The sequence below is a fragment of the Schistocerca nitens genome, chromosome 1 (genome assembly GCF_023898315.1).
Source record: "Schistocerca nitens isolate TAMUIC-IGC-003100 chromosome 1, iqSchNite1.1, whole genome shotgun sequence".
Taxonomy (NCBI): Eukaryota; Metazoa; Arthropoda; class Insecta; order Orthoptera; family Acrididae; genus Schistocerca; species Schistocerca nitens.
The window spans coordinates 1097944862-1097966784 of record NC_064614.1 but is presented as its reverse complement, the minus strand read 5'-3'; positions in this window follow the sequence as shown (position 1 = coordinate 1097966784).

Below are 21923 nucleotides of genomic sequence, written 5' to 3'. Positions count from 1 at the left end.
TCCAGACAGCGCAATGTACACTCCTGGAAATTGAAATAAGAACACCGTGAATTCATTGTCCCAGGAAGGGGAAACTTTATTGACACATTCCTGGGGTCAGATACATCACATGATCACACTGACAGAACCACAGGCACATAGACACAGGCAACAGAGCATGCACAATGTCGGCACTAGTACAGTGTATATCCACCTTTCGCAGCAATGCAGGCTGCTATTCTCCCATGGAGACGATCGTAGAGATGCTGGATGTCCTGTGGAACGGCTTGCCATGCCATTTCCACCTGGCGCCTCAGTTGGACCAGCGTTCGTGCTGGACGTGCAGACCGCGTGAGACGACGCTTCATCCAGTCCCAAACATGCTCAATGGGGGACAGATCCGGAGATCTTGCTGGCCAGGGTAGTTGACTTACACCTTCAAGAGCACGTTGGGTGGCACGGGATACATGCGGACGTGCATTGTCCTGTTGGAACAGCAAGTTCCCTTGCCGGTCTAGGAATGGTAGAACGATGGGTTCGATGACGGTTTGGATGTACCGTGCACTATTCAGTGTCCCCTCGACGATCACCAGTGGTGTACGGCCAGTGTAGAAGATCGCTCCCCACACCATGATGCCGGGTGTTGGCCCTGTGTGCCTCGGTCGTATGCAGTCCAGATTGTGGCGCTCACCTGCACGGCGCCAAACACGCATACGACCATCATTGGCACCAAGGCAGAAGCGACTCTCATCGCTGAAGACGACACGTCTCCATTCGTCCCTCCATTCACGCCTGTCGCGACACCACTGGAAGCGGGCTGCACGAGGTTGGGGCGTGAGCGGAAGACGGCCTAACGGTGTGCGGGACCGTAGCCCAGCTTCATGGAGACGGTTGCGAATTCGGCGGTACGTCCACCCGGCCTCCCGCATGCCCACTATACGCCCTCGCTCAAAGTCCGTCAACTGCACATACGGTTCACGTCCACGCTGTCGCGGCATGCTACCAGTGTTAAAGACTGCGATGGAGCTTCGTATGCCACGGCAAACTGGCTGACACTGACGGCGGCGGTGCCAAATGCTGCGCAGCTAGCGCCATTCGACGGCCAACACCGCGGTTCCTGGTGTGTCCGCTGTGCCGTGCGTGTGATCATTGCTTGTACAGCCCTCTCGCAGTGTCCGGAGCATGTATGGTGGGTCTGACACACCGGTGTCAATGTGTTCTTTTTTCCATTTCCAGGAGTGTATTTCTAAAGTTTTTGATGTTCTCAATATTACTGCGCAACCTCTCAATGTCGCTCCTAGACGGTCAATGTTGTTGCGCATGAGAGAAATGTTGTCAATATTAAACTTCCAGGAAGATTGATACCGTGCACCGGACGGAGAGTCGAACTCGAGCCTTATGCTTTTCGCGGGCAATTGCTCTACCAACTGAGCTACCCAAGCACGACTCACGATCCGTCCTCACAGCAACTTCCGCCAGTATCTCGTCTCTTTCTCTCACCTTTTACTTTCCCCTCCTTGGGGAAGTGTATAGAGGAGTTTGTAGCCTCTTGGCTTTTACTCCACAATGTGTGTTCTGAGTCTGTGATTGTCTTTGATTGTTTTGGCTGTCTGTGTGTTATGTTGGTGTTCTGGTGGTGTCTAGTACTTGCCTGAGGTTGGTGAGAAGCTGAGTATTTTAAGGATTAAGGATTTGTGTAAGGATTTGGAGATTTTTGGGATTTTTTCCCTCGACTTAGTCGTCGAAGATCGTCAGGGGGCGTTTGTGCTTATCGCGGAACATGTCATACCGACCTAAGGAGTTGATGAAGCTATTTCCAAATCTGGAACAGCTGTCGTAGAAAGCCCTTATCAGATCCTGGAATCTTGCTTTGAGGAGTGGGGGAATCCCATGGGTGGGTCCAGTGCCCTCCTGAGGGCGCGGCTGTGCAACCTCTGGAGTTTGTCCAGCTGCTGCTTTGCCGCGTATCCCTAGACAGTGCACGCATACTCCATTACTGGCCGTACGAGGGCGTGATAGACGTTTAGTCGTACAGAGCAGGGAAGGGAGCTGGTTGTATTGAGGACTGGGTATAGGACGGACATTCCACATCTACATCTACGTTTATACTCCGCAAGCCACCCAACGGTGTGTGGCGGAGGGCACTTTACGTGTCACTGTCATTACCTCCCTTTCCTGTTCCAGTCGCGTATGGTTCGCGGGAAGAACGACATCCGGAAAGCCTCCGTGCGCGCTCGAATCTCTCTAATTTTACATTCGTGATCTCCTCGGGAGGTATAAGTAGGGAGAAGCAATATATTCGATACCTCATCCAGAAACGCACCCTCTCGAAACCTGGACAGAAAGCTACACCGCGATGCAGAGCGCCTCTCTTGCAGAGTCTGCCACTTGAGTTTGCTAAACATCTCCGTAACGCTATCACGCTTACCAAATAACCCTGTGACGAAACGCGCCGCTCTTTTTTGGATCTTCTCTATCTCCTCCGTGAACCCGACCTGTTACGGATCCCACACTGGTGAGCAATACTCATGTATAGGTCGAACGAGTGTTCTGTAAGGCACCTTCTTTGTTGTGGACTACATTTTCTAAGGACTCTCCCAATGAATCTCAACCTGGTACCCGCCTTACGAACAATTAATTTTATGTAATCATTCCACTTCAAACCGTTCCGCACGCATACTCCCAGATATTTTACAGAAGAAACTGCTTCCAGTGTTTGTTCCGCTATCATATAATCACACAACAAAGGATCCTTCTTTCTATGTACTCGCAGTACATTACGTTTGTCTATGTTAAGTGTCAGTTGCCACTCCCTGCACCAAGTGCCTATCCGCTGCAGATCCTCCTGCATTTCGCTGCAATTTTCTAATGCTGCAACTTCTCTGTATACTACAGCATCATCCGCGAAAAGCCGCATGGAACTTCCGACACTATCTTCTAGGTCATTTATATATATTGTGAAAAGCAATGGTCCCATAACATTCCCCTATGGCACGCCAGAGGTTACTTTAACGTCTGTAGACGCCTCTCCATTGAGAACAACATGCTGTGTTCTGTTTGCTAAAAACTCTTCAATCGAGCCACACAGCTGGGCTGATATTCCGTAGGCTCTTACTTTATTTATCAGGAGACAGTGCGGAACTGTATCGAACGCCTTCCGGAAGTGAAGGAAAATGGCATCTACCTGGGAGTCTGCCGGCCGCGGTGGTCTCGCGGTTCTAGGCGCGCAGTCAGGAACCGTGCGACTGCTACGGTCGCAGGTTCGAATCCTGCCTCGGGCATGGATGTGTATGATGTCCTTAGGTTAGTTAGGTTTAAGTAGTTCTAAGTTCTAGGGGACTGATAACCACAGCAGTTGAGTCCCATAGTGCTCAGAGCCATTTGAACCATTTGAACCTGGGAGTCTGTATCTAATATTTTCTGGGTCTCATGAACAAATAAAGCGAATTGGGTCTCACACGATCGCTGTTTCCGAAATCCATGTTGATTCCTACAGAGTAGATTCTGGGTTTCCAAAAACGACATGATACTCGAGCAAAAAACATGTTCTAAAATTCTACAACAGATGGACGTCAGAGATATAGGTCTATAGTTTAGCGCATCTGCTCGACGACCCTTCTTGAAGACTGGGACTACCTGGCGCAGACCTTCCTGTGGATCTCGTCTATATGTATCTCGTCTCCTCATTGTCAATGTTATCGACGGTCTCGGGGCCGCTCAGAACATCCCCTGGTACAAACGCAATAGCGGCCATGTAGACCCAGAAGTCCATTACTTGATGAAGAAATACGTCCATGGTCAGTGTCACGTAACGAGAGATTGGCCAAGAAGGAACTGCCGATGGCGGCAAACGGAGGGAAACGCAGAGCTTTGGTGTTCTGCGCTCCACGGCGGGGCAGTGCAGTTTTCATTGACGCGAGCGTCCGACGCCTGTTTCGTGCCGGGACACGTGCCGGTGTGTGTGTGTGTACGTGTGTGCGCTTGCGCGCGAATGTGCGTGCACGCACCTGGCTGGAGGTTTCACGCGCTATCAGCTCGCTGGAGCCGCAGCGGGGCGCAGCGCAGCGCTGGCCGATGACGCAGACGGAGTCACAGCTGCCGGCCCATTTGTCTCTCAGAATAGACAGCAGGCAGCGAGCAGCACGGACGCGTATTCGCCGCCGCTGCGGAAACAAAAGCAGCACGGGTGTATATGAAAAATCTACCGGGCGCCGAGCGCTGCAGTCAAGTGAACCGTGGAAGGCGTGGGGTGCCTCCAACACCTTCCACTGCAGTTCGTCGTCCACACTAGAGGAAGAGCGATAAACGCTAATAATCCAAAACATTACGTCCACTAGTCACCGCGAGAAGTAGCCAGGTGGCGTTAGGCGTACGTGAAATTATAAAGCCTAGTTTACTCAACGAGCCGGCCGGTGTGGCCGAGCGGTTGAAGGCGCTTCAATCTGGAACCGCGCGACCGTTACGGTTGCAGGTTCGAATCCTGCCTCGGGCATGGATGTGTGTGATGTCCTTAGGTCCCTGAATATTTAAGTTAATAGGAATATAAAAAAAGGGAGGAAGGTTTATCTGTTTAGCAAGAGTAATAGAAGGCAGATTTCAGACTACCTAACAGTTCAAAACGAAAATTTCTGTTCCGACACTGACAATGTTGAGTGTTTATGGAAAAACTTCAAGGCAATCATAAAATGCGTTTTAGACAGGTACGTGCCGAGTAAAACTGTGAGGGACGGGAAAAACCCACCATGGTTCAACAACAAAGTTAGGAAACTACTGTGAAAGCAAAGAGAGCTTCACTGCAAGTTTAAATGCAGCCAAAACCTCTCATACAAACAGAACCTAAACGATGTCAAAGTTAGCGTAAGGAGGGCTATGCGTGAAGCGTTCAGTGAATTCGAAAGTAAAATTCTATGTACCGACTTGACAGAAAATCCTAGGAAGTTCTGGTCTTACGTTAAATCAGCAAGTGGATCGAAACAGCATATCCAGACACTCCGGGATGATGATGGCATTGAAACAGAGGATGACACGCGTAAAGCTGAAATACTAAACACCTTTTTCCAAAGCTGTTTCACAGAGGAAGACCGCACTGCAGTTCCTTCTCTAAATCCTCGCACAAACGAAAAAAGGCTGACATCGAAATAAGTGTCTAAAGAATACAAAAGCAACTGGAATCACTCAACAGAGGAACGTCCACTGGACCTGATGGGATACCAATTCGTTTCTACACAGAGTACGCGAAAGAACTTGCCACCCTTCTGACAGCCGTGTACCGCAAGTCTCTAGAGGAACGGAAGGTTCCAAATGATTGGAAAAGAGCACAGGTAGTCCCAGTCTTCAAGAAGGGTCGTCGAGCAGATGCGCAAAACTATAGACCTATATCTCTGACGTCGATCTGTTGTAGAATTTTAGAACATGTTTTTTGCTCGAGTATCATGTCGATTTTGGAAACCCAGAATCTACTCTGTAGGAATCAACATGGATTCCGGAAGCAGCTATCGTGTGAGACCCAACTCGCTTTATTTGTTCATGAGACCCAGAAAATACTAGATACAGGCTCCCAGGTAGTTGCCATTTTCCTTCACTTCCGGAAGGCGTTCGATACAGTTCCGCACTGTCGCCTGATAAACAAAGTAAGAACCTACGGAATATCAGACCAGGTGTGTGGCTCGATTGAAGAGTTTTTAGCAAACAGAACACAGCATGTTGTTCTCAATGGAGAGACGTCTACAGACGTTAAAGTAACCTCTGGCGTGCCATAGGGGAATGTTATGGGACCATTGCTTTTCACAATATATATAAATGACCTAGAAGATAGTGTCGGAAGTTCCATGCGGCTTTTCGCGGATGATGCTGTAGTATACAGAGAAGTTGCAGCATTAGAAAATTGTAGCGAAATGCAGGAGGATTTGCAGCGGATAGGCACTTGGTGCAGGGAGTGGCAACTGTCCCTTAACATAGACAAATGTAATGTATTGCGAATACATAGAAAGAAGGATCCTTTATTGTATGATTATATGATAGCGGAACAAACACTGGTAGCAGTTACTTCTGTAAAATATCTGGGAGTATGCGTGCGGAACGATTTGAAGTGGAATGATCATATAAAATTAATTGTTGGTAAGGCGGGTACCAGGTTGAGATTCATTGGGAGAGTGCTTAGAAAATGTTGTCCATCAACAAAGGAGGTGGCTTACAAAACACTCGTTCGACCTATACTTGAGTATTGCTCATCAGCGTGGGATCCGTACCAGGTCGGGTTGACGGAGGAGATAGAGAAGATCCAAAGAAGAGCGGCGCGTTTCGTCACAGGGTTATTTGGTAAGCGTGATAGCGTTACGGAGATGTTTAGCAAACTCAAGTGGCAGACTCTGCAAGAGAGGCGCTCTGCATCGCGGTGTAGCTTTCTGTCCAGGTTTCGAGAGGGTGCGTTTCTGGATGAGGTATCGAATATGTTGCTTCCCCCTACTTATACCTCCCGATGAGATCACGAATGTAAAATTAGAGAGATTCGAGCGCGCACGGAGGCTTTCAGACAGTCGTCCTTCCTGCGAACCATACACGACTGGAACAGAAAAGGGAGGTAATGACAGTGGCACGCAAAGTGCCCTCCGCCACACACCGTTGGGTGGCTTGCGGAGTATAAATGTAGATGTAGATGTAGGTTAGTTAGGTTTTAGTAGTTGTAAGTTCTAGGGGACTGATGACCTCAGATGTTAAGTCCCATAGTGCTCAGAGCCATTTGAACCATTTACACGACGACATAGTATTGCTCCACTCGTTGCGTGGAATGAGTTGCACGCAAGTGGTTTCATATATGACTGTAGACATGGAGACACCAGTATACACTTCAGTTTCGTCGTTTTGTCGGTCCCTGGGTCGTGTCTGAAATGGAAGTTGTGGCAGCTGCACGTCGAACGAGTTGTGATGGAGTTAAAGCTTGTTGCGTTGAATCGCTGCTTAAGAAAAAAATAAGAAACGTGCTCCGATTCGTGACTGGATGTAGGAAAGGCGTCACCTCGGTTTCTCAGCATCACTGCTGGCAAAATTTTTTAACGGAAGATCCAAGAAGTTCTTTTAATTATCTTAGAAAGTCACCAGAACTGTTCACGTTTGTTCTAAATAGAGTTAATTATGCAATAAGGAATAAAGGTTCTGTAATGCATGAAGTACTGTCGCCAGAACTGAAATTACGTATCGTATTGCGTGCATTACAATCGAGAACACTCGGCATGCTATAAGATACGATTTTAGTTAGCGATGACGCTATTTCATTAACACAAATAATTATTAACATTAACAGTAATAATTGTTAACATTAGCAACAATAATTATTCGAAGAAGGCCGCATGAAGAAGATAGATCTGCACAGTGACAATATTTTCAAAATTCTAACATATGTGAATGGAGAGCACGGCAGAGACGTTTTAAATAGATGCATATTGAATAAAGAATGCAGCTTCTTGAATTTGTATAGCCTTCCCTCCTGGCAACAATATTCCTTAACAAAGAGCTGGCCAACTCAAACGATGGGATTTTAGTCTTGTAGACGATAGCATTGCCACAGCTAGAATTACACTCGCTTGTATTTTTCTTAATTCAGTTGTATATGTGCCCCTAACTCAATAAATTTTGCCCTGCAGCTAAGATATTATCAAACCATCTATTTTATGATCGCACATGACGGTCTCAGCGGCAGCAATATGTTGCTTATTTTTGTAATCGGCATCACTGAAATCCCACAAACACCTATGCAAAGCATAGATACCAAAAAGCGAACATTATTCTCAGTTCCCCACTTCATATTTCAGTTTGTCTACACTCTACAAACACACATAACCTCAAAACTCATGCAACTAAAGTGCGCGTCATTTATGTTGGCGGCCGAGTTTAGGTTCGTTCTGAGCATCTGACGTCACAAAACACAGTCAGCCAATGAACAGAGAACGACGTTGCCAGATCTCGACTGCAGTGCAGAACATGGACGAGTGTCTTCAGTTTTAGAAACGTTCAGTCATAAATAAAGTAATAGAACAAAAGCAATGTCTTGATAGCAGACTTTCTTTTATAGAAAGTTTGGAAAAAGCATTCTTTATACCAATTGCTTCATATTCTATTAATTAATTAAACCAAACAAGCAATAAGAGTCCTAATTCAGGCGATAGCAAGGAAAGGTGTTTGTATCAATCTCACGAACCGCTTTTTCGCAATAAAGAACAGCGGTAATTGTTTATTTCCTATTGTACTTCGACGAAGCGTGAGTAATTCATAGTCATACCAACAGTTTGTCAGTATTTTGCGTGATGTGTTACAGTGCTCTTGGCGTTATGTAGGTGAGGTGCGTTAGTGTAAAGGATAAGGTGTTGGACTTCTATGTGAAAGGTTATGAGTTCAAACCTTGTCTGGTACCTAATATTTTCATTATTTAAAAACAATATCGAAGTGCCTTACGTCACGAATTATATTCGTTTGAATGCAATTTTTTGAAATTTCTAGTGCTTTGTCTCTCCATTAACCCTTTCGCTGCGGCAGGCACATGCTCCCCGCACTTCCTGCACTGCTGGCCTGTGCAGACACATGGTGTTCCCACTGCTTTGACACACTTATCATTCGATTTCACAAGACTTGTAAAAATCTAATTTTTGGGCCAAATAGTTTTTGTGGAATCGAATGATAAGAGTGTCAAAGCAGTCGGAACACGATGTGTCTTCACAGGCGAGCAGTTCAGTGACAAATTCGCGCACAGCGCGGCATGCAGGGAGCACGTCTTTCTGGCAGCGAAAGGGTTAATGCGGCCGTGGTGGCTTTACTTCATGAACTGCGCGCTCCCCCCTAAACGTAAGTTTGCGAACTATGCTATACTATGGCGCTGCTTCTATTGGCGCGTGCGTCGTGTGCAACTGGCAACGCAGCAATCTCCCGCGTCTGGACGGGCATGCGCGAGCCGCCAAGATAAAAGAATTGAACTATAGTGTCGCCAAAGTTGGAACACGCTGAAAGTGTTTAGTTTCACCAACGAGTTGCGCATACGCGTGGCGCGCATGCGCAGTGGCCGGTAGCGCAGATGCCTGGAACCTGGTGTCGCCGTGTAAACTACGCTTAAGGAAGGTGTCGGTTGGTTACAATTCTGAGGGAGGTCCAGTGTAGGTTGTGATTATCGTACAGCACCGAAAGTTGGTAGATATGCTGATGCGTTAATGCGGAACCAATTTACGTTGGAAAAAAAAATAGTTCCAGTTTTGGACACCAGGTGCAAATCTGGGGCTGTGAATGCAAGAAAGACGTAGGCCTATAGAGAGGTTTCCTTGTGGAATGGATTAGGAACGGGAGGTGGGCAGAAACGGTCAAAAATGTGAGGAAAGTTCTTTTATTGTTACCCATCTTGAATGAAAACAGTGGTTTCCACACAGTTGCGATATTCCAAAACAAGATTCACATGTAAAAGTAGGTCTCCATAACTTGCAGATGTCACGGTAAACCTGACAGGCCCTCTGAGTGTGTTCTGTTCAAAGCAGAACGGATCGTGAATAAAGGTGCTTGCGAATCGACACTACACAGACACATAAGGCGAGTGCAAAAACACTCTGTGCACAACACGCGGTTTACCAGTACCCTAAATTCGGCAGTACTGTGTATTCATTGCACTCTGCAGGGTCAAATGTGCCTCGTTACTCCAGAGAATACTGTCCGGCCACGTCATCAACTTCGGTCCTCGACAGAAACCGAAGAGCAAATTCAGTACGTTGCTGAGTATCATGAGGTTTCAGCTGCTGCACCATCTGCTTCTTGTACCGTGGGATGGATAATTCTCGTGACACTGCTCGAGCATTACCACTACACAGGTACCGACCGATGTGGCGCAGTGGTTAGCACACTGGACTCGCATGCGGCAGGACGACGGTTCAATCCCGCGTCCGGACATCACGAATTAGGTTTTCTGTGATTTCCCTAAATCGCTTCAGGCAAATGCCGGCATAGTTCCTTTGATAGGGCACGTCCAACTTCCTTCCCCATCCTACCCGAATCCGATGAGACTGATGACCTCACAGTTTGGTCTTCTCCCCCAAATCTACCCAACTACACAGGGCACGTGCTGCATGGTCAGTTATAGCAACAAAAAACTCGTCAATAACTTCCACCATAACACGACGCCTTCCTCTTCCAGGTGCCACACCAAGCTCACCCGTGTTTTCGAATTCCATTGTCATCTTATTTAAACCATTTAATGACATCGCGCCTCTCCTCAGACACTCAGTAGGCGATACTCTCTCAATGCAACACTGTAATTGCTGCTTTTCCCAAGAGACACTTTCACTGACAGCACACGGCCTCTCTTCTCGATAGCTATACTTTACGGCTAATCAACTGAGAGCGTGTATGTCATACCGTCATACAAACAGTGTACAGCGCCGAATTTGCACCTGGTGGCCAAAACTGGAACTAATTTTTTTCCAACGTAAATCGGTTCCATGTTAACGAAATAGCGTGTCTACCAAGTTTCGCTGCCATACGATAATTGCAGCTCATAGTGGACGTCTATGAGCTGCTGCACTTTAATTACAACCATCCATTACGTAAGCAGGCCAAATACGAATGGGGGAGTCATTCCAGCAACGATACGAGTTGCAAATGGGCAAATCCACTGACTTAAGCGACTTTGACAGAGGGCAGATTCATACGGCCAGACGCCTGTGAACGGGCATCTTGGAAACGGCGAAGCTGATCGGCTGTCCGCGTGCAATTGTATGACCTTCTGTGGAAAGTGGTTTTAACAATCGGGAAACCATCAGTAGGGGCAGGACATTGGACGCCTACGCGAAATCACAGAAGGCAGAATGTGGTGGTCGTAGGCTTGCCCGCTCTGGAGAACAGGCGCCGTTCTGTGACAGATTTGACGACAGAGTACAATGCTGGCACAGACATTAGTGTTTCTGAGTACAACGTTCAGTGAATGTTGTTCAACATGGGGCCCCGCAACAGAAAACGCAAGCGTGTTTCTGTATTGATCCAAAGATATAGTCAGTCAAGGGGCTGGGGTTCATCTAGACTGGACCGTGAATTAGTGGACACGTGTGTCATAAATCACGTTTCTTATAAGGGAACCTCCCCATCGCACCCCCCTCAGATTTAGTTATAAGTTGACACAGTGGATAGGCCTTGAAAAACTGAACACAGATCAATCGAGAAAACAGGAAGAAGTTGTGTGGAACTATGAAAAAATAAGCAAATTATACAAACTGAGTAGTCCATGCACAATAGAGGCAACATCAAGGAGAGTGTGAGATTAGGAGTGCTGTGGTCTCGTGGTTAGCGTGATCAGCTGCGGAACGAGAGGTTCTTGGTTCAAATCTTCCCTCGAGTGAAAAGTTTAATTTCTTATTTTCAGTTTACGTGACAAACTCTTATGTTTTCATCACTTTTTTGGGAGAGTGATTATCACATCCACAAGAAAACCTAAATCGGGCAAGGTAGAAGAATCCTTTTACCCATTCGCCAAGTGTACAAGTTAGGTGGGTCGACAACATATTCCTGTCATGTGACGCACATGCCGTCACCAGTGGCGTATCGAATATATCAGAAGTGTTTTCCTGTGAGGAATCGGTTGACCTATGACCTTGCGATCAAATGTTTTCGGTTCCCATTGGAGAGGCACGTCCTTTCGTCTATTAATCGCAGGGTTTTGCGGTGCGGTCGTAAAACACAGACACTAAACTTATTACAGTGAACAGAGACGACAATGAACGAACGGACAGATCATAACTATGCGAAAATGAAGAAAGTAAACTTTTCACTCGAGGGAAGACTTGAACCAAGGACCTCTCATTCCGCAGCTGGTCACGCTAACCATAGCACTCTTGAACTGACACTATCCTTTATGTTGCTTATCTTACACATGGACTACTCAGTTTGTATATTTTGCTTTTTTTTATAGTTTCACACAATTTCTTCCTGTTTTCTCGATTGATGTGTGTTCAGTTTTTGAAGGCCTATCCACGGTGCCAACTTATAACTAAATCTGAGGGGGGTGCGATGGGGAGGTTCCCTTGTTAGTACACTTGATCGATGGTCATGTCGGATACGCCGTCATACGGATGCAATCCCATAGGGGCAGTATTATGCTACGGGGGACGTTGACCGAACATCTATGGGACCTGTGGCAGTAATCGAAGACACCAAGACAGCCGTGGAGAACGTGAACATTATTGCGGACTACCTACATCCCTTCATCTCGATGTTTTCCCTGAAGACGAGGCATGTTCCTGCATGATAACTGTCCTTGTCAGAAGGCAAGACTCGCATACAATCGTTTGAGGAAATTTGCACTGAACTTCACGTTGACGACTTGGCCCCCAGGTTCGTCTGATTTGAACCCGATTGAACTCATCTGAGACGAAATTGGGCGCCAGCTCCGCGCCCACAAACCACCTGTGCGTAATTTACTAGAATTGCGTGGCATGTGCGTGGGCCTTTGGTCCCAGTTACGTCAGGAAACCTACGATGTACTTTTAGATTCGGTGCCACTCACAATCGCTACCGTACTGTTTTCCAAAGGTGGACCAACATACCATTAAGCAGTTTGTCGTAATGTGATGGGTCAGTATGCTATTTCGTTTATAATTTGTATAAAAAACAGCTACCAGCCACATGTATGGTTTAAAAAGGTTTATTATCTTCAGACCATGACCGGTTTCGGATTTTCCTTTACAAATCCATCTTCAGATGGCAGATTACAAGCATTCTTAGTTGGACCTAGTTTTGTTTGTGTTATTCGTTTGCTGCAGAGCTGTGTAGTTCTGCCTGACGACTACACAGCTCTGCAGCAAACGAATAACACAAACAAAACTAGGTCCAACTAAGAATGCTTGTAATCTGCCATCTGAAGATGGATTTGTAAAGGAAAATCCGAAACCGGTCATGATCTGAAGATAATAAACCTTTTCAAAGCATACATGTGGCTGGTAGCTGTTTTTTAAATAAATTATGAACCTTAAGTACAACAGCCACGTTTCTCAACATGTCGTCTTTAATGCTATTTCGTGTTTATTCCTTATCACTTTTGAGACCAACATTGGTTTGGTCGTGATGGTCCCGATGAAAGTGTTAGACTAGCATTGACCTGGGATGATATAAGGAAACGAACGGTAGTATTGCAGGGCGTGGGTGTGAACGTTCATGGCGGCACATGTAATACGAATATGCACGGAGTGAGCATAGCGTATTCACAGCGAGCTCAGTACTAAACTGGAGAGACTACCCACAGACGTCTTTGCATGGAAAACCGAGCCGTTATTTGGCGGGTACATATTTTAGTCGAAAGGTATTCCGAGTAATTAGCGATTGTGCAATAGACTTTCTAATGGTTAAACCAGTGATTTGCAAATTACATTCAGTAAGTAAATTCAGTGAGGTGACAAACTCATGTGATATCTCAGAGTGCACCAAGTCGACGTGGCATGGGATCAAAAAGTCGTTGGAACTTCCGTCTTGAAATACTGATCCATGCTTTCTCTAACGGCCGGCCGCTGTGGCCGAGCGGTTCTGGGCGCTTCAGTCCGGAATCGCGCTGCTGCCACGCTCGCAGGTTCGAATCCTGCCTCTGGCATGGATGTGTGTCATGTACTTAGGTTAGTTAGGTTTAAGTAGTTCCAAGTCTAGGAGACTGATGACCTCAGATGTTAAGTCCCATAGTGCTTAGAGCCATTTTTTTGACTCTACCGCTGTCCGCAGTTGCCGGAACAGAATTTCGTGCACGAACTGAACTCTCGATTATGTCCCATTAAAGTTCATGGGATTCATGCTGGGCGATCGGGGTGGTCAAACCATTCTCTCGAACTGTCCAGAGTATTCTTCAAAACAATAACGAACAATTCAAAATTGCTCTGAGCACTATGGGACTCAACATGTGAGGTCATTAGTCCCCTAGAACTTAGAACTACTTAAACCTAACTAACCTAAGGACATCACACACATCCATGCCCAAGGCAGGATTCGAACCTGCGACCGTAGCGGTCGCGCGGTTCCAGACTGAAGCGCCTAGAACCGCTCGGCCACATAATGAACAATTGCGCCCCAGTGACATGACGCACTGTCATCCGCCATAAATTTCGTCGTTTTTTGGGAACGTGACGTCCATGAATGGTTACAAATGGTCTCCAAGAAGCCGAACATCCAGAAGATACAGTCCATTCATTACAAGCACAGCCCACACAGTTATGGAGCCACCACCTGCTTGCACAGTGCCTTGCTGACAACTTGTGCCCATGCCTTCATGGCGTCTGCGGCACACTCGAACCCTAGCATCCGCTCTTAACTACAGAAATAGGGACCCATTTGACCAGGACACGGTTTTCCAGTCGTCTAGCGTCCAGCCGATATAGTCACGAGGTCAGGAGAGGCGTTGCAGGCGATGTCGTGCTGTTAGCAAGGGCACTCGCGTCGGTCGTGTGCTGCCGAAGCCAATTTCGCCTCATTGTCCTAAAGGATACGTTCATCGTACGTCCCATGTTGCTTTTTGTGGTTATGTCATGCAGTGTTGCTTGTCTGTCAGCACTGACACCTCTACTCAAACGCCGCTGCTCTCTATCGTTAAGTGAAGGCCGTCAGGCAGTGCGTTGTCTGTGGTGAGAGGTAATGCCCGACATTTGGTATTCTCGGTACACTCTTGACACTGTGGATCTCGGACTAATTCAGTTCCCTAACTATTTCCGAAAAGGAATTTCCCACACGTCTAGCTCCAACTTCCATTCCGCGTTCAAAGTCTGTTGATTCCCGTCGTACGTCAGAAACCTCTCCACATGAATCACCTGAGTACCAATGATAGCTTCGCCAACGTACCGTCCTTTTTTATCTTGTGTACGCAATACTACCGCCATCTGTATGTGTATATATCGCTATACTGTGACTTACGTCGCTTCAGTGTATATACACTCCTGGAAATGGAAAAAAGAACACATTGACACCGGTGTGTCAGACCCACCATACTTGCTCCGGACACTGCGAGAGGGCTGTACAAGCAATGATCACACGCACGGCACAGCGGACATACCAGGAACCGCGGTGTTGGCCGTCGAATGGCGCTACCTGCGCAGCATTTGTGCACCGCCGCCGTCAGTGTCAGCCAGTTTGCCGTGGCATACGGAGCTCCATCGCAGTCTTTAACACTGGTAGCATGCCGCGACAGCGTGGACGTGAACCGTATGTGCAGTTGACCGACTTTGAGCGAGGGCGTACAGTGGGCATGCGGGAGGCCGGGTGGACGTACCGCCGAATTGCTCAACACGTGGGGCCTGAGGTCTCCACAGTACATCGATGTTGTCGCCAGTGGTCGGCGGAAGGTGCACGTGCCCGTCGACCTGGGACCGGACCGCAGCGACGCACGGATGCACGCCAAGACCGTAGGATCCTACGCAGTGCCGTAGGGGACCGCACCGCCACTTCCCAGCAAATTGGGGACACTGTTGCTCCTGGGGTATCGGCGAGGACCATTCGCAACCGTCTCCATGAAGCTGGGCTACGGTCCCGCTCACCGTTAGGCCGTCTTCCGCTCACGCCCCAACATCGTGCAGCCCGTCTCCAGTGGCTTCGCGACAGGCGTGAATGGAGGGACGAATGGAGACGTGTCGTCTTCAGCGATGAGAGTCGCTTCTGCCTTGGTGCCAATGATGGTCGTATGCGTGTTTGGCGCCGTGCAGGTGAGCGCCACAATCAGGACTGCATACGACCGAGGCACACAGGGCCAACACCCGGCATCATGGTGTGGGGAGCGATCTCCTACACTGGCCGTACACCACTGGTGATCGTCGAGGGGACACTGAATAGTGCACGGTACATCCAAACCGTCATCGAACCCATCGTTCTACCATTCCTAGACCGGCAAGGGAACGTGCTGTTCCAACAGGACAATGCACGTCCGCATGTATCCCGTGCCACCCAACGTGCTCTAGAAGGTGTAAGTCAACTACCCTGGCGAGCAAGATCTCCGGATCTGTCCCCCATTGAGCATGTTTGGGACTGGATGAAGCGTCGTCTCACGCGGTCTGCACGTCCAGCACGAACGCTGGTCCAACTGAGGCGCCAGGTGGAAATGGCATGGCAAGCCGTTCCACAGGACTACATCCAGCGTCTCTACGATCGTCTCCATGGGAGAATAGCAGCCTGCGTTGCTGCGAAAGGTGGATATACACTGCACTAGTGCCGACATTGTGCATGCTCTGTTGCCTGTGTCTATGTGCCTGTGGTTCTGTCAGTGTGATCATGTGATGTATCTGACCCCAGGAATGTGTCAATAAAGTTTCCCCTTCCTGGGACAATGAATTCACGGTGTTCTTATTTCAGTTTCCAGGAGTGTAATAAAAATGGTTCAAATGGCTCTGAGCACTATGGGACTTAACATCTGAGGTCATCAGTCCCCTAGAACTTAGAACTACTTAAACCTAACTAACCTAAGGACATCACACATATCCATGCCCGAGGCAGGATTCGAACCTGCGACCGTAGCGATCGCGCGGTTCGAGACTGAAGCGCCTAGAACCGGTTCGACCACACCGGCCGGCTGTATATAGTTAACCATATCAAAGGGAAGAAAGTGTCACACTTAGAGGCAAACAATCATTGTTACAAAAAAAACTGAGATGATTCTAATCCATTCTGTATGTGTTAATGACACCCCGCACTTAGATTTATCACTGTTTCAACGTACAAAACTGCTGTGAACTGTCTTATAGTTATTTACAATAGATACGGAGTACTAGTGTAAACTCCAGAGAGCGTCATGTTACCAGATACGTGATTGTGTTGAAATAAATGAAAATACTTCTTTAAGACGTCACAGACGATTCCTACGATTTGTTTCTTCACACTGTTGTGTCCACATAATTATGGCTTTGTTTTAATACAATGGTCAGGCAAATTTATATGACAGCTACACAAGAGACCTTCATAGTGACACTAATTATCCCCTTTGTCGTTTTTGGCACCACCATTATGTAAATAGTTAACGATTTCACTCATGAATGATTTGGTTTGAATACTGATCGTAGTTTGCTTTCATCTGGCGATTACTGACACTGAATGTCATGGTTGTGGATAAGATTAGCAGATCACAATCACAAGTAATCAGTCACCACCACTTCTTAAATATTAATTAATTTGTTCCACTCATAACTCATTATCATACAATTAATGTCGAGTACATCTTTTCCAAGGCTGTGGGAAAACTTAGTAATTACTGCCACTTGATTTAAGATGTGACGCACTTGCTCTGCTAATCAGATGGGTACTAAATTGTAAACAAAATAGCAGTTAAGCAAGGATTTCAATAGTCGATGAATACCATCTCGCTATAATATCTTCAACGTTGCATTCCTCGTCTACCGTAAATAGTTTTGGAATGACAGGTTCCAATATTTCCTGGATGAGCATTAAGATTTTCGAAATATATACTATGGTGTCCGATACATTGGTGAAACAGAGTGCAGAATAGGTAAATCCTATCTTCTATTCTTCTAAACTGTAAAAAAATTCTCGCAACTGTGCACAACATTAATTTTAACTGAACATATCGAGTACTAAAGGTATTTGGAAGTTCTCCCATTTTTTGGAAAACCTTAGTGCAATATTCATTTACAGTGCTTGTCGGGGTCGTGTTATATTGTTATGCACTAGAATTGTTTACGTCGAACATTAGGTAGCAGCTACGTCTCATCTACTTTGATGCATATTGTCAGAGCATGGCCAATTTAAACCTATGAACTCATCTTTGCGATGTACGCTGTTTGCTCTAATCCACACTTTCGATTCTGTTGAAGAAAAAAATTTGAATCGTATGCAGTTTGTTTCCCATAGGAGTAGGAGTAAGAGCGTCCCTCGTCTCTTACATTTGAAAAAAGGAAAAATAGCACAAGAGGTTATGTTTTATTTAGGAGAGTATTCTGTAGAGCTAGTTGATTAATCTGTATTACTTTTAGCTTAATTATTACTACTGCTTTACTGACGGTAATAGTAAACTCTATAAAGCTACTATGTTCAACACTTGTGGAAAACATTACATTTTCTTCAAAAAATACTTATCTTTCATGAAGTCTCTTTCGATGCTATGGAAACTTATACCGAATCTCAGATACCAGTCGTTCCTGTTCCTGTTTTATTGTAGTCGTCCAGGTATCGGACACTTTTCAGTTTTCAGTTCAGCAGCAATTGTACAGCGTTGGTAATATCTTTAGTTTCATACTATCTGACGAACTTGTCTTATTGAATTCACTGCATGTTACATATGAGATGGTGAAAAAATTTTCTTGTTTCATGAGAAACATACTGTTCAGTACAACAGTACAATAACTGACAGTTTTTGGAATTTGATAGATTCCTGTCTGATCCCTTTTAATATCATTCACAACTTATGTATCAACCATTTGAGACTATCTGATCAAAAACAGACATAATGAGAACCATTGCTGTAATACACTTACAAAGTTTATAATTTAAACAGCCATCACCGACAAGTTCGGTTTACAGAAGTTTATTTAAAACAGACCATTACAATCCGCCGCACAAAGCCAGTAACGCACAATCCAAATATCCATTACTGAGCGAGGTATTTTGGTAATCAATAGAGAAAAAGGTCATTTCAGTCAGTTTACTAGTTTTTGAAACATAACGTGGCAACCTTGAAGCTGGTTCTGGAACGGGAAAATTCCATACTTTTCTTTTAAGATAGCGTAGCATTGGCCGTGACTAAAATCAAGAACAGTTTTTTGACATGCTTAGAGGCACTTTTGAGATCTATAGGCTGATTTTGCTAAATGGGGACAAATTGCAAGAACATATGGCCGGAAATGCTTTCCAAAGGGGGTACACCTACTTGAAGGTGGAGGTATAACATCTTTGACAGTGACTTCCTTACCAACACAAGGCTCGTGGCCTACCAACATGGGGTACGCTAGAAGACTACCTGGTATTTTCTCAACGACACCTGGCGCTGTCCCTGTCATTTACAATGCGTGCGCCGGGCAGTGTGGCCGAGCGGTTATAGGCGCTTCAGTCTGGAACCGCGCGACCGCTACGGTCGCAGGTTCGAATCCTGCCTCGGGCATGGATGTGTGTGATGTCCTTAGGTTAGTTAGCTTTAAGTAGTTCTAAGTTCTAGGGGACTGATAACCTCAGAAGTTAAGTCCCATACTGCTCAGAGCCATTTGAACCATTTTTACAATGCGTGCACGCCCCGTTATCTCAGATGCGGCGATTTTGACGCTGGGTTCGTTGCACAGGCCACCACGCTACTGGGGAACCCGACATCCATCTATTTCACAGATGAGAACGATTACGAAGGACGATATCTTCGGCCCCCACAACACTCACATGAGAATTACGAAGAACCCCATGCTATGGTGGCAACGAACAATCAGTAGCGCTTCAGCTGAATGTTAAGTCGAGGATTTTTGGCGACCGCTTAATGAGACCAGTCATCGACCCACAACGCGTCACAGGAGAGGCATATCTCTATCTCTGCACCTCTTCAAAAAATGGGTCTGAGCTCTATGTGACTTAACATCTGAGGTCATCAGTCCCGTAGAACTTAAAACTACTTAAACCTAAGTAACCTAAGGACATCACACACATCCATGCCCGAGGCAGGAGTCGAACCCGCGACCGTAGCGGTAGCGCGGTTCCAGACTGTAGCGCCTAGAACCGCACGGCCATACTGGCCGGCTCTGCACCTCTTGCTGGCAGACATGCCTTTATTGATAGGAAGGTTAGTGTACAACATGATGGTGCTCCAGCTCACCTTCTTGAGTGTGGAACTAAAACACTAGTACAGATAGAACATTCCCACTTGTCTTTTGTGTTGTCATGCCTGTTTTCTATCATTGAGACCTACGCTGTCAAAAATCTTGAATCTCCACATTCAAAGGGGCGTACCTCCATTGGAACGCGTCATTGGCCATATATAAATATGACTTTTTTTGCTACTTATCCTTTCCTGTAGTTCTTCCCATTTAGCACAATCATCCTGGATACCACGCGTGAATTTCAAATCTTTTACGTAATTTTTATTGTGAATACGGAGTTTAAAATAATTGTCCATCACCGTGGAGAGCCAGCCAACGTCCTTACCGCAGTGGTAACTTCGGTTCCCGTCAGATCACCAAAGTTAAGCACTGTCGAGCTTGGCTGTCACGTGGATGGGTGACCTTTCTCGTCTGCCGAGCGTTGTTGGTAAGCGGGCTGCAGTCAGCTCTTGTGAGGCCAATAGAGGAGCTACGTGACTGAGGAGTAGCGCCTGCAGTCACGAAAGCTGACAACGGCCAGGAGCGGTATGCTGACCACGTGCCCCTCTATGTCCGCATCCAGTGGCGCTTATCTGCTGAGGATGACACGACGTCGTTGGGTCTTCCAAGGCCTGTTCGGAGATCTGTGGGGAGTGGGGTGCTGTGGCGACTGCCTGCAGAGGGCACTTGTGACAATGTCGCAACTTTGTACCTTCAATATCGGATGCCAACTAATTGAAATCAGACTACATATCGACTGGACCTCACACCTGACGACTCGTTTGATTCTGGCACCTAATGTCAGTGACATAATCATTTTCTCAGAGAATTCCTGTTAGCTTCGAAGTCCAGTTCTGTTCCTCAAAAGCTGTAAAGCATGGGTGTCCAAGAATTCGGCTCAAGATCCGTGCCGTGGCTCGGGTCCCATGGTGCCTAGACTTACTGTACACTTTTCCCACCGCCACGCCACACTGTCTGAGTGGGAGGAGAGGAAGGAGGGCGAAACTGCGAACGCGCCGCATTTAAATAGCAATGCAGTCACACTGCGTACGACTTCGTTTCGTATGTCTTATTTCTCAACAAGATAGATCGTAAACGAAACAAATTTTCAGTAATATGCAAATCCTTTCACGTTTAAAACCGTCCAGGACATCTATATTGTTTCCTCAGTTAGACTTTCCACTTCTTCAAAATAAGGTTGTAATAGAGCTACAATATTTCGATTTCTATGATTATGAAACTAAATAAGTCTGGATTAGGTGGCAACCTGAATGTAATTTGGCGTACTGAAGGTAAAATATAATTTTTATATGGTGTACTCAGTCGGCATAAGAACAGACATAGACAGTTTCACAGATTTTTACATTCAGGTTGCCACCTAATCCGCACTTATTTAGTTTCATAATGATAGAAATCGAAATATTGTAGCACTTTTACAACCTTATTTTGGAGACGTGGAAAGTCTACCTGAGGAAAACATTATAGACATCCTGGACAGTTTTAAACGTGTAAGGAATTACATTTAAAATGGAGACTACAACGCAAATGAATGACTTACATCTGCACATTAACGGGGGCACTTTCCGCTGATATTGTAAATGGTCTCGAAAACAACTCGCCGGCCGCTGTGGCCGAGCGGTTCTTGGCGCGTCAGTCTGGAACCGCGCGACCGCTACGGTGGCAGGTTCGAATCCTGCCTCAGGCATGGATGTGTGTGATGTCCTTAGGTTAGTTAGGTTTAAGTAGTGTAAGATGGCAAGAACTATGCCCCTTACATGAAGTCATTAAAGATCACCTAACTCACGTTGAGCGAGCAGTAGGGCTGAACAAAATGACTGACAAGGCACAATGCGTCTTGTAGAGGGTATAGTATGGACGTAGTGGAATAATTAATGTCAGGTGATGGTTTTAAAGTAATTCACACAACATGAAAACTTTGAGCCGGCCGAAGTGGCCGTGCGGTTAAAGGCGCTGCAGTCTGGAACCACAGGACCGCTACGGTCGCAGGTTCGAATCCTGCCTCGGGCATGGATGTTTGTGATGTCCTTAGGTTAGTTAGGTTTAACTAGTTCTAAGTTCTAGGGGACTAATGACCTCAGCAGTTGAGTCCCATAGTGCTCAGAGCCATTTGAACCATTTTGAAAACTTTGTGGAAACGAGTCGCTTTACTGGATGCTAGTT